Source organism: Choloepus didactylus, chromosome 10 (genome assembly GCF_015220235.1).
Source record: "Choloepus didactylus isolate mChoDid1 chromosome 10, mChoDid1.pri, whole genome shotgun sequence".
In the NCBI taxonomy this organism is placed as follows: domain Eukaryota; kingdom Metazoa; phylum Chordata; class Mammalia; order Pilosa; family Megalonychidae; genus Choloepus; species Choloepus didactylus.
In genome coordinates this window covers 6,775,639-6,789,506 of record NC_051316.1, presented here as the reverse complement: position 1 = coordinate 6,789,506, position 13,868 = coordinate 6,775,639, and the positions used below count along the sequence as shown (strand labels likewise).

Genomic DNA, 13,868 nt, shown 5'->3' with positions numbered 1-13,868 from the left:
CATAACAGGAGAGTCAAAAGCTCACCATCTATGCTGGGGGCAGGTGATCCTCAAAGCTGCAGAATCATCCTCATTTACCTAATCCAAGCTGCTCAGGCCACAACAGCTCCATGATCACCTGCACACTTGTGGAGTCCCTTATATTTTCAGACCACAGGGCAGCCATTTGGCTACAACCAGGTTAATTTAGTGATTGTGATAATGTTCCTGTGAATGCATATGAAAACAATAGTCTTCCATTTGGCTAGAATTCTTTAAACAAATGCCTTGGAGATAACCCATTAATGCAAACTTGTGCAATGGGGTAAGAAATGCTTTGGAGATAACCCATTAATGCAAACTTGTGCAATGGGGTAAGCAAAGTAGTTATTTCAGGTTATTTGTTTTTCTGAAACTGCCTTGCTTTATTATAAAGTGGTGATTTTTGATGTTTGTGTGTTTTTGTATCTTATAAAGAATGTTTAAAATGAATGCAATGCATTTAAAGAAACAAAAATTAAACTTCTCATTTAAAAAATAATCACCATGAAGGCACAATAATTATCTGCCTGTTGGCCTAAAATTCATAAACTCAATTTCATCAGGAAGAACCTCTGAAAGAAACACAATTTGAGGAATATTCTTTTAAAGGATGGTTCAGCAGCATTCTAATTTATCCAGATGAAGGAAATAATTGAGATATATTCAGATGAAAAAGAATAAATATACTTCATAAAGAAATACAATGTTTGATATTAGACTGGACACTTTTTTATTTTTTTCCTATCTACATTTCTTATGCTATTATTACTGTTAACATTTTGCTTGGTCTATAATATGTGAACGTGTAATTGTTGAGTTGGGGACCAGGACCCTTGATGAGATATTTGTGCTACAACCAGGTTAATTTAGTGATTGTGGTAATGTTCCTGTGAATGCATAAGGGAATGTCTGTTCCTAAGTGAAATACTACAAGAATATTTAAAGAAACTGACTTTTTTATGATAAATTTCCAATTAAAGAAAACTTTTTTATACAAGGAATATGAAGCAATTTTAACATGGTGAAGAAATAAATAAAAAAAACACACTTCACAAGTGTTGGTTTCCCTCCTCATGAAGGCACAGAGTCAGATCAGGGTGAGACTACACTGACCTTCCATTGAATATGAGAAGAATGTTTGGTCAATGCGACTTGGGCATACACCCTTGTGCATCAGCAAATTTGGGAAGCGATAGGTCAGGGAATTCTTCTTCCTTTGTTAAAATCTTACTTCCAGATGTGGAACAATATATGTGCAACATCTGTTTTTAATCCCTGCCATGCACAGCACCATGTAATAAGGGTATTTGGGGTGATCCTTGACAGTTACCTGTGGAACTTCCCCACTGACAGAGCCAGGGTGTGTTGGCTCCCAGAACAGGGAATTCCATAAAGACAATAAAAATCCTGGACTAAGAAACAAACATTATTCTGTGTACACCATCATGCCTACCCTTTGAGAGTCTCCATCCTTGTCCACCATCATGCCTCAAACAAACTCAACTCAAAATATATCAACCTGTCCACATATCATGTGGTCTCCACATCACAAGACTACCTTGATTGTCACTCAGCATTTAGGTACAGAATGAGACTTCTGGCAAGCACTAATACAGTGAGAAATCCCACCATTAAGACAGCCATGAGCCAATCATCACATCAGCTATCAACAGTGTACAGGACAGACACATCAAAGATGTCCAAATTTCCCTTTTAGTGGGTTCCTTGACTGAACATGGGCATGCCTCATGGGAGATCTCTTAAGTGAGATTACAGGATGCTAAGCTGCATGTCTAAGATCCAGTGGTAATTTCTGTGCCATTCTGAAAGAAATGAAGGCCCAAGCTTGGTCAGGGACACTTCATTCAACCTCCATCTACCCCACACCAAATTGGATTTTCCCCTTTGGCATACCAGTATAGAATCCTAATGGGAGTGTCAAAAGCTCACCATCCATCCTGGGGGCAGGTGATCCTCAGGGCTGCAGAACCATCCTCATATACTTTCTCCAAACTGCTTAGGCCAAAACACCTCCACCATCGCCTGCACACTTGGGGAGCCCCTTATCTTTTCTGACCACAGGGCAGCCATTTGGATAGAGGCCTTTTGCATAGCAACCTGATGCTTATTGTGGAACAGTTGAGGGAGAGTGTAATTTTTGCATGTGAATCCCAAGCACCTGCTAGAATTATAAGCCACTTTGGAACCTCTGGTTACTCTGTCTCCTCTGCTGGTTTGATCCCCAGTGAGAATTTTTCCCTGGATTTTGTAACTTATGATTTCCTCCTGTATATTAGGCACAACTGAGTACAAGTACTGCAATTTGGAAAGATGGTAAAAATTCAGTAACACATGTGGTGTGTAGCTGATTCTGCACAAAAGGCCCAGCAGAAAAGCCTTTATTTGAAAGTGGATATGAGGGTTAGAAGTAGTGTAACTGTAATTAAATGACAAGAGGGAAAAAGGAAACATTGGTCTGTGCAGCAATAAATTGTACCCCAAGGAAGATAGAGGGACTGTATGAAGTGTACTGTTCATATCAGAAATCATAAACAAATGCTTTGAAGATAACCCATTAACGCAAACTTCTGCAATGGGTAAAGCAAAGTAGTTATTTCATGTTATTTGCTTTTCTGAAACTTTGCTGTATTATAAAGTTGTGATTTTTGAAGTTTGTGTGTTTTTGGAGCTTACAGATAATGTTTCAAATGACTTCAATTCATTGAAAGAAACAACAATTAAACTTCTCATTTAAAAAATAATCACCATTAGGGCACAATAATTATCTGTCTATCTAGCCTAAAATTCATAAACTCAATTTCATCTGGAAGAACCTGTGAAAAAAACACTATTTGAGGAATATTTTTTAAAGGATGGTTCAGCAGTTTTCTCATTTATCCAGATGAAGGAAACAAATGGGATATATTCAGAAGAAAGAGAATAAATATACCTGAAAAAGAAATGCAATGTTTGATATAAAACTAGATATTATTTTTCTTTTGTTCCTTTCTAAATTTCTAACATTATTATAATTAACATTTTGCTTGGTCTATAGAATATGATTGGGTAATTGTTGAGGTGGGGACCAGGCCAGTAGATGACATATTTAAACTATAACCATATTAATTTAATGATTGTCATAATGTTACTGTGAATACATAAGAGAATGTCTGTGTTCTTAATTGAAATACTACAAGAATAATTAAGGAAACACATTTTTTACTGATAAATTTCCAATTTTTAAGACAACCTTTTTATACAAGGAATATAAAACAATGTTAACAAGATGAAATGAATTAAATAAATACACTTCACATGTGTTGTTTTCTCTCCTCATGAAGGCACATGATCCAATCACAGTGAGATTACACTGACCTGCTTCCATGGGACATGAGAAGAATGTTCAGTCAGTGCCACTAGGGCATCCTCCCTTGGGCATCAGCAAATTTGTGAAGGGATAAGTTAGTGAAGTCTTCTTCCTTAGTGAAATCTTGCTATCAAATCTGGAACAATATATGTGCCACATGTGTGGTTAATCCCTGCCATGCCCACCCACAAGTAATAGGGGGACCTGGAGTGATCCTTGACAGTTATTTGTATATCATTCTCACCGACAGAGCCAAGGTATGTTGGCTCGCAGAACAGGGACATCCCTCAGGGCAATGAAAATTCCTGGGCTAAGAACCAAAAAATATTCTGCATGCACCATCATGCCTGCCCTTTGAGAGTCACCATCCTTGTCCACTATCATACCTCCAACAAACTCAATACAAAAAATATCAGCCTGTCCATACATCATGTGACCTCTTCTTCTCAAGACCACCTTGATTGTCACTCATCACTTAGGTTCAGAATGAGACTTATGTCAAGCACTAATACAGCAAGAAATCCCACCATTAAGACAGCCATGAGCCAATCACCATGTCAGCTATAAACAGTGGACAGGACAGACATCAAAGAGGTCCAAATTTCCCTGACTTCTAGTGGGTTCATTGACTGAACATGGGCATGCCTCATGGGAAATCTGCTCAGTGAGATTCCAGGATGCTAAGTTGCATGTCTAAGAACCAATGGTAATTTCTGTCCCATTGTGAAGGAAAGGCAGGCCCACTCTTGGTCAGGTGAACTTCATTAAACCTCCTTCTTCCCCACACTAAATTGGAATTTGCCCATGGGCATACTAGTATAGCATCCTAACGGGAGAGTCAAAAGCTCACCATACATCCTGGGAGCAGGTGATCCTCAGGGCTGCAGAATCATCTTCATATACCTACTCCAAACTGCTCAGGACACAACACCTCCACCATCACCTGCACACTTGGGGATCCCCTTACATTTTCAGACCACAGGGCAGCCATTGGTCTAGAGGACTGTTGCTTGGCAATCTGGTGCTCTTTGTGACACAGGTGAGGGACAGCATAATTTGCTCATGTGCATGCCAAGCACCTGCTAGAATTATAAGCCAATTTGTAACCTGTGCTGACTCTGTCTCTGCCACCAGTTTGAGCCCCAGTGAGAATTATTGCCTGAATTTTGTTAACTTGGGATTTCCTTCCATATATTGGGCACACCTGGGTACAGGGACTCCAAATAATGGGAAAAATTCAGGAACCCATGGTGTGGTGTGCAGCTGATTCTGCACACAAGGCACAGCAGGAAAGCATCTATTTGAAAGTGGATATTAGTGTTTGAAGTAGTGTAACTGTGACTAGATGACAAGAGAGGGAAAAAAGAAACATAGGTCTGGGCAGCAATAAAAAGTACCCCAAGGAAAATTCATGGACTGAATGAAGAGTACTGTTTATGATAATAAAAATCTTAAACAAATGCCTTGAAGATAACCCATTAATGCAAACTTGTGTAATGGGGGAAGCAAAGTAGTTATTTCAGGATATTTGCTTTTCTGAAACTATGCTTTGCTGTATTATGAAGTTGTGATTTTTGATGTCTGTGTGTTTTTGTAGTTTATAGATAATGTTTAAAATGAATTCCAAAGACTGAAAGAAACAAAAATTAAAATTCTCATTTAAAATATAATCACCATGAGGGCACCACAAGTATCTGCCTATCTGGCCTAAAATTCATAAACTCAATTTTATCTGGAAAAACCTATGAAAAAACACAATTAGAGGAATATTCTTTTAAAGAGTGGTACAGCAGTTTTCTAATATATCCAAATGAAGGAAATAATTGAGATATGTTCAGATGAAAGAGAATTAAAAAACCTGAAAAAGAAATGCAATGTTGATATGAAACTGGACACTATTTTTGTTTTGTTCCTTTCTACATTTCTAACATTATTATTACTATTAACATTTTGCTTGGTCTATAGGACATGATTGGGTAATTGTTGAGCTGGGGATCAGGCCCCTAGATGACATAGTTGTACTAAAACCAGATTCATTTAATGATTGTGTTAACATTCCTGTGAATACATAAGGGAATGTTTTGATTCTCAATTGAAATACTACAAGAATAATTAAAGAAACTGACATTTTTTAACAATAAATTTCCAATTGTTAAAGAAAACTTTTTATACAAGGAATGTGAAACAATTTTAACATGGTGAAGAAATGGATTAAATTAATGCACTTCACATGTGTTAGTTTCACTCATCATGAAGGCACAGGATCAGATCAGGGTGAGATTATTCTGGCCTGCTTTCATGGGATATGACAAGAATGGTCACAGTCAGTGTAGATATATGAGGATGATTCTGCAGCCCTGAGGATCACCTGTCCCCAGGATGGTTGTTGAGCTTTTGACTCTCCTGTTAGGATGCTATACAGATATGTTGAAGGGCAAATCCCAATTTGGTGTAGCATAGGCTGAGTTTTAACGAAGTGCCCCTGGCCAAGCTTGGGCTTACCTTTCTTTTCCATTAGCACAGAAATTACCATTGGATCTTAGATATGCAGCTTAGCATCCTGGAATCTCACTTAGCAGAACTCACCATCAGGCATGCCCATTCTCAGTTAATAATCCCATTAGAAGTCAGGGAAATTTGGACATCTTTGAGGTCTCTGTCCTGTCCACTGTGTATAGCTGAAATGAGGACTGGTGTCTGGCCATCTTAATGGTGAGATTTCTTGCTCTATTAGTGCTTGCCAGATATCTCATTCTGGGCCTAAATACTGAGTGATAATCAAGGTGGTCCTGTGGTGCAGAGACCACATAATATGTGGGCAGGCTGATATTTTTTGAGTTGAGTTTGCTGGAAGCATTATGGTGGACAAGGATTGAGACACTCAAAGGTCAGGCATGATGGTGCACACTGAATATTGTTTGTTTCCTAGTCCAGGAGTTTTCAGTGCCTGAGGGCTATCCCTGTTCTGGGAACCAACATACCATGGCTGTGTCAGTGAGAATGATCCACAAGTAATTGTCAAGGATCACCCCAAGTCCACCTATTACCTGTTGCCAGGCATGGCAGAGATTAACCACAGATATGGCAAATATATTGTTCCAGATCTGAAAGCAAGTCTTTAGCAAAGGAAGAAGACATCCCTGACATCTCCATTTCCCAAATTTGCTGATGCCCAAGGGAGTGAGCCCAAGTGGCACTGACTGTGACCATTCTCATATCTCACAAAAGCAGGTCAGTGTAATCTTACCCTGATCTAACCCTGTGCTTTCATCATGAGTGAAACAAAACATGTGAGGTCCATTTATTTAATTTATGTCTTCACCATACTAACATTGTTTCTTATTCCTTGTATAAAAGGGTTTTCTTTAACAATTTACCTGCAAAAACAATGTCAGTTCTTTAATTATTTTTGTAATGTTTCACTTAAGAACAGAAACATTCTCTTATGTATTCACAGGAACATTACAACAGTCATTAAATTAATGAGGGACAGTGTAATCTGTGCATGTGCATTCTGAGCACCCACTGGAATTCTAAGCCACTTTGGAAACTGTACTGACTCTGTCTCCCACACTGTTTCAAGCCCCAGTGTGATTTCTTCCCTGAATTTTGTTAACTTGGGATTTCCTTCCATATATCAGGCATACCTGGGTTCAGGGACTCCTATTTGGAGTAATGGGAAAAATTCAGTAAACCTTGGTGTGGTGTGTAGCTGATTCTACACATGAGGCACAGTAGAAAAGCCTATATTTGAAAGTGGATATGAGGGCTGTGAAGTAGTGTAACTATAACTAGATGACAAGAGAGGGAAAAGGAAAACAGGTCTGTGGAACAATGAAACATACCCCAAGGAAAATACATGGACTCTATGAAGGGTACTGTTTATAATATTAGAAATCTTTAAACAAATGCCTTGAAGATAACCCATTAATGCAAACTTGTGCAATGGAGGAAGCAAAGTAGTTATTCTGGTTATTTGCTTTTATGAAACTTTCCTTTGCTTTAGTATAAAATGATGATTTTTGATGCTTGTGTGTTTTTGTAGCTTATTGATAATGTTTAAAATGAATTCAATACATTGAAAGAAACAAAAATTAAACTTCTCATTTAAGAAATAATCACCATGTGGGCACAATAATTATCTGCCTATCTGGTCTTAAATTCATAAACTCAATTTCATCAGGAAGGACCTCTGAAAAAAACACAATTTGAGGAATATTCTTTTAAAGGATGGTTCAGCAGTTTTCTACTTTATCCAGATATAGGAAATAATTGGGATATATTCAGATGAAAGAGAATAAATACAGCTGAAAAGGAAATGCAATGTTTGATATGAGACTGGACACTATTTTTGTATTGTTCCTTTCTACATTTCTAACATTATTGTTACTATTAACATTTTTCTTGGTATATAGGATATGACTGGGTAATTGTTGAGGTGGGGACCAGGCCACTAGATGAAATATTTGTACTACAACCAGGTTAATTTAATGATTGTGGTAATGTCCTGTGAGTACATAAGAGAATGTCTCTGTTCTTAAATTAAATATTGCAAGAATTATTAAAGAAACTGACATTTTTTACCAGTAAATTTCCAATTGTTCAAGTACAGTTTAAGGTGATACATATAGTTGACAGGGGGCAAACTTTGAATGTTAGGTTTCATATGTCAACTTGTCCATGTATTGGTCCCCAGTGGTCTGGTCAAACAAGCACAAGCCTATTACTCTGAGGACATTTCATGGACTTAAATCAAGTTGATTGCATTTAGGTTGATTATATTTCCAATAAACTAAGGAGGGTCTCTTCAGCAAAGAGAGATATTTTCATCTAATCAGTTGAAGGCTTTAAAAAGAGAAGTGATGTCTTCAGCAGGCAGAAGGGAGAATTTTCATCTCTACTTCAGCCAGCCAACTTCTCCAGGGGAATTCATTGAAAACTGTCACTGTAGTTGTCAGCCTGCAGCCTACTTTATGGAATTTTGACAAGTGTGTCCCCACAACTGTGTGAGACACTTTTACAAAATCTAATATTTGCAGATACCTCATATTGTTTCTGTTTCCCTAGAAAATGCTGGCTAACACACTCTTTAACTCTCTGGTTAAGAGTATGTTTTTTTACTTTCCACCTACTTGTGGATTTTACATTTCTCCATCTGTTATTGAGAGTTCAGCAGTGAAAAGGGTCAGGTCTCATCCCATAACAAAGCCATTTCAGTTGGAAAAGAGTTGATATTGAAATCTTCAATACATGGAAAAAGATGAAAATAAAATTAAGTACTTCAAAAACCTTAGACATTCTATAAACAGATGGATAAACTTCCAAACTTAGAATAAATAACAAAATATTAAAAATGTATTCATTTTTTTACCCCCTGTTTTCTCTCTTGCACACACACAAACACCTTTTATAAGTTTAACTGGATGGTTACATGAAAGCTAATGAATATATTTTAAAGTAAGATCTCATATTTCAAAGCAAACCATATTGTACATCATGAATTAAAAGAAATTCATGAATGATCAATTTGTGTCACTCTTTTTGGTGCTATTAACAAATACATGGTTTGAACATTTTGTTTCTCTGGGGGTTTTTGATTTGGATTAAAATATCTGCTTTAGAAAATTTACCAAAACTGGAATTAATGAGGGGTTTTTGAATTCTATTTTTAGAAGGATGATGGGTCCAAGTCACACATGCTCACAGTAATTGATGCTACTTCCACTGATCCTGGTTGAAGAGATCCCAGGGGCACTTGAATATCAACTCATGTTTCAAAAGACAGTGCTTCCAGTTGCTTAGGCTTCTTAAACATTTGATCATACTAGGTCTTGTGTTACAGTTTCTCCTTGAAAGTTAAAAACTCTAGACAGCATTTGGAACTCTGGTGAACATTCTTTTCTCAGTGCCCTCTATGACGGCAAATGTATGGTGATGTCATTTTTTAAAGTTTTAGAAAAAAAGGACAAAGCAATTTTTTTTAGAATTTCATGGCATATTCTAAAATGTGTTTCCATATCAGCAAAGGCTGATGATCTATAATTGCAAGGCTGTCAAGTGTAAGGTTTTTCACCAAGTTTGTGACTATCCTTCATGTGTTGTATGAGAACCTGGTCTGTTACAAATGACAATTCACAGTTTTTACAGAGAGTGGAGTGTTCCTAAGGGTGTACACACTTTCAATATGGCACTGTAGCTGGAAAGGAGAGGGGAACTGCCAGTGGCCATGTTGGCAGGTGCTGTGTCTTTCCCAGCTGTCACCCTTTTGCTTCATGTGGTTCATAAAATTAATATTTTTAGAACTTTAAAGCAGCTGAAGCATTTAAGGTTTGTGTCATTCTTCCATTCTGGCTCCCCATTTTCTTTATGTTGTCCATAGTAAAAGTCACGAAGTAACACAATCACTTCCTTTCTTGCAATCAGAAGTTTCTTGACCTGCTATATTTGAAAAATCTATTTTGGCAGTCCTCCATTTTCCCTGACTGGATTTACAGGCTTGAAATTCTTTGCAAAAACATTGTAAAAATTGCTCCATTCTGAACATGGTTTAACAAGGTATGACAATCTCTGGGGGGTATATTTTGTTGATTGTTTTTTGTATGAGTTATACCCAATGGGGACAAAGCTAAAGAATGTCCATCACTGAGTTTAGGACTTTGGGGATTAATGATATTTACTTCAGAATTGGAAAGTAACTTTGATATACAAGGATTTTCATCTATACATCCTACAGAAAGTGCTGCTCTTCCTGGATGCTGCAATGAACTCACAGGAGAAAATAGCTCTGAAGTTATTGGGCATGACTTGTGATGAATTAATTTTATAATCAGGTTCAGACAAAGTCTCAATAATAATGGGACTACCTGTTGCTCTTGATTCAGATTGAGAAACTGACAAGATGGCCACTCTTGATGTAAGGATCACAACACTTATAGACTGCAATGCATGACAAGTACCTTGTCAGAGGTGACCATACTATTTTCTCCTTGAATTAGACCTGGGGTGACTCTGTTAAAAATGTTTGAAATGACTGGTTTTGAGTTTGAAGTCACTCCAAAAATATCAGCTCAGCATCTTCATTTACATGTTTCACCCCAACAAAAGTCATCTCAGGGTTTTCACCATCCACTTGTTTGGTTTCTTTCACACTTTTCTGAGGTTCTGGCTCTTGTACACACATACCAGTGCTTCCTTTATGTAAAATGCAACCTCAAGTGTGCACTGATACTTCTAAATAAATTGAGATATTTCAGGCAGTAGGTCACATATGGTACACATCCATAGTGATCCTGGAGCTGCCAGTGACACACCAGCATTACAGCACTACCCAGGCAAAGACCCTAATGTCTAGTTTTTATGGTATTACAATAGTTACCCTGAATCTCTTTTTTTTTTTTTTTTTAATCATCATTTTATTGAGATATATTCACATACCACGCAGTCATACAAAACAAATTGTACTTTCGATTGTTTACAGTACCATTACATAGTTGTACATTCATCACCTAAATCAATCCCTGACACCTTCATTAGCACACACACAAAAATAACAAGAATAATAATTAGAGTGAAAAAGAGCAATTGAAGTAAAAAAGAACACTGGGTACCTTTGTCTGTTTGCTTGCTTCCCCTACTTTTCTACACATCCATCCATAAACTAGACAAAGTGGAGTTTGGTCCTTATGGCATTCCCAATCCCACTGTCACCCCTCATAAGCTACATTTTTATACAACTGTCATCGAGATTCATGGGTTCTGGGTTGTAGTTTAATAGTTTCAGGTATCCACCACCAGCTACCCCAATTCTTTAGAACCTAAAAAAGGTTGTCTAAAGTGTGCGTAAGAGTGCCCACCAGAGTGATCTCTCGGCTCGTTTTGGAATCTCTCTGCCACTGAAGCTTATTTCATTTCCTTTCACATCCCCCTTTTGGTCAAGAAGATGTTCTCCATCCCACGATGCCGGGTCTACATTCCTCCCCGGGAGTCATATTCCACGTTGCCAGGGAGATTCACTTCCCTGGGTGTCTGATCCCACGTAGGGGGGAGGGCAGTGATTTCACCTTTCAAGTTGGCTTAGCCAGAGAGAGAGGGCCACATCTGAGCAACAAAGAGGCATTCAGGAGGAGACTCTTAGGCACAAATACAGGGAGGCCTAGCCTCTCCTTTGCAGCAACCGTCTTCCCAAGGGTAAAACTTATGGTAGAGGGTTCAACCCATCAAACCACCAGTCCGCTATGTCTGTGGTCATGTTAGCAACCATGGAGGTGGGGTAGGCGAATACCCCTGCATTCTCCACAGGCTCCTCAAGGGGGCACTACATCTTTTTTTTTTTTTTCCTTGTTTGTCTTTTTTCTTTTTTTTTTTTTTTTTTAACTTTCCCTTCTTTTTTAAATCAACTGTATGAAAAAAAAAGTTAAAAAGAAAACAAACATACAATAAAAGAACATTTCAAAATGACCATAACAAGGGAGTAAGAAAAAGACAACTAACCTAAGATAACTGCTTAACTTCCAACATGTTCCTACTTTACCCCAAGAAAGTTACATAATATAGCAACATTTCAGTGAACTTGTTCCTACTACATCCATCAGAAATTAACAGACCATAGTCATTTCTGGGCATCCACAGAACGTTAAATAGCTTATCTGTTCTTCTTGGATTATTGTTTCCCCTTCCTTAATTGCTCTCTACTGCTAGTTCCCCTACATTCTACATTATAAACCATTTGTTTTACATTTTTCAAAGTTCACATTAGTGGTAGCATATAATATTTCTCTTTTTGTGCCTGGCTTATTTCGCTCAGCATTATGTCTTCAAGGTTCATCCATGTTGTCATATGTTTCACCAGATCGTTCCTTCTTACTGCCGCGTAGTATTCCATCGTGTGTATATACCACATTTTATTTATCCACTCATCTGTTGAAGGACATTTGGGTTGTTTCCATCTCTTGGCAATTGTGAATAATGCTGCTATGAACATTGGCGTGAAGATATCTGTTCGTGTCACTGCTTTCCGATCTTCCGGGTATATACCGAGAAGTGCAATCGCTGGATCGAATGGTAGCTCTATATCTAGTTTTCTAAGGAACTGCCAGACTGACTTCCAGAGTGGCTGAACCATTATACAGTCCCACCAACAATGAATAAGAGTTCCAATTTCTCCACATCCCCTCCAGCATTTGTAGTTTCCTGTTTGTTTAATGGCAGCCATTCTAACCGGTGTTAGATGGTATCTCATTGTGGTCTTAATTTGCATCTCTCTAATAGCTAGTGAAGCTGAACATTTTTTCATGTGTTTCTTGGCCATTTGTATTTCCTCTTCAGAGAACTGTCTTTTCATATCTTTTGCCCATTTTATAATTGGGCTGTCTGTACTATTGTCATTGAGTTGTAGGATTTCTTTGTATATGCAAGATATCAGTCTTTTGTCAGATACATGGTTTCCAAAAATTTTTTCCCATTGAGTTGGCTGCCTCTTTACCTTTTTGAGAAATTCCTTTGAGGTGCAGAAACTTCTAAGCTTGAGGAGTTCCCATTTATCTATTTTCTCTTTTGTTGCTTGTGCTTTGGGTGTAAAGTCTAGGAAGTGGCCTCCTAATACAAGGTCTTGAAGATGTTTTCTACATTATCTTCTAGGAGTTTAATGGTACTTTCTTTTATATTGAGATCTTTGGTCCATTTTGAGTTAATTTTTGTGTAGGGGGTGAGGTAGGGGTCCTCTTTCATTCTTTTGGATATGGATATCCAACTCTCCCAGCCCCATTTGTTGAAAAGACCATTATGGCTCAGTTCGGTGAGTTTGGGGGCCTTATCAAAGATCAGTCGGCCATAGATCTGAGGGTCTATCTCTGAATTCTCAATTCGATTCCATTGATCTATATGTCTATCTTTGTGCCAGTACCATGCTGTTTTGGCAACTGTGGCTTTATAATAAGCTTCAAAGTCAGGGAGTGTAAGTCCTCCCACTTCATTTTTCTTTTTCAGAGTGTCTTTAGCAATTCGAGGCATCTTCCCTTTCCAAATAAATTTGATAACTAGCTTTTCCAAGTCTGCAAAGTAGGTTGTTGGAATTTTGATTGGGATTGCATTGAATCTGTAGATGAGTTTGGGTAGAATTGACATCTTAATGACATTTAGCCTTCCTATCCATGAACATGGAATATTTTTCCATCTTTTAAGGTCCCCTTCTATTTCTTTTAGTAGAGTTATGTAGTTTTCTTTGTATAGGTCTTTTACATCTTTGGTTAAGTTTATTCCTAGGTACTTGATTTTTTTAGTTGCTATTGAAAATGGTATCTTTTTCTTTAGTGTCTCTTCAGTTTGTTCATTTCTAGCATATAGAAACATTACTGACTTATGTGCATTAATCTTGTATCCCGCTACTTTGCTAAATTTGTTTATTAGCTCTAGTAGGTGTATCGTTGATTTCTCAGGGTTTTCTAGATATAAGATCATATCATCTGCAAACAATGACAGTTTT

At 37.7% G+C, this 13,868-nt stretch overlaps 1 pseudogene; it reads right to left on the bottom strand.

Annotated features, from left to right (window-relative positions):
• Positions 1-9,876: 9,876 nt before the first annotated feature.
• On the bottom strand, positions 9,877-10,568 carry LOC119505197 (annotated as a pseudogene).
• Between the last annotated feature and the right edge of the window lie 3,300 nt (positions 10,569-13,868).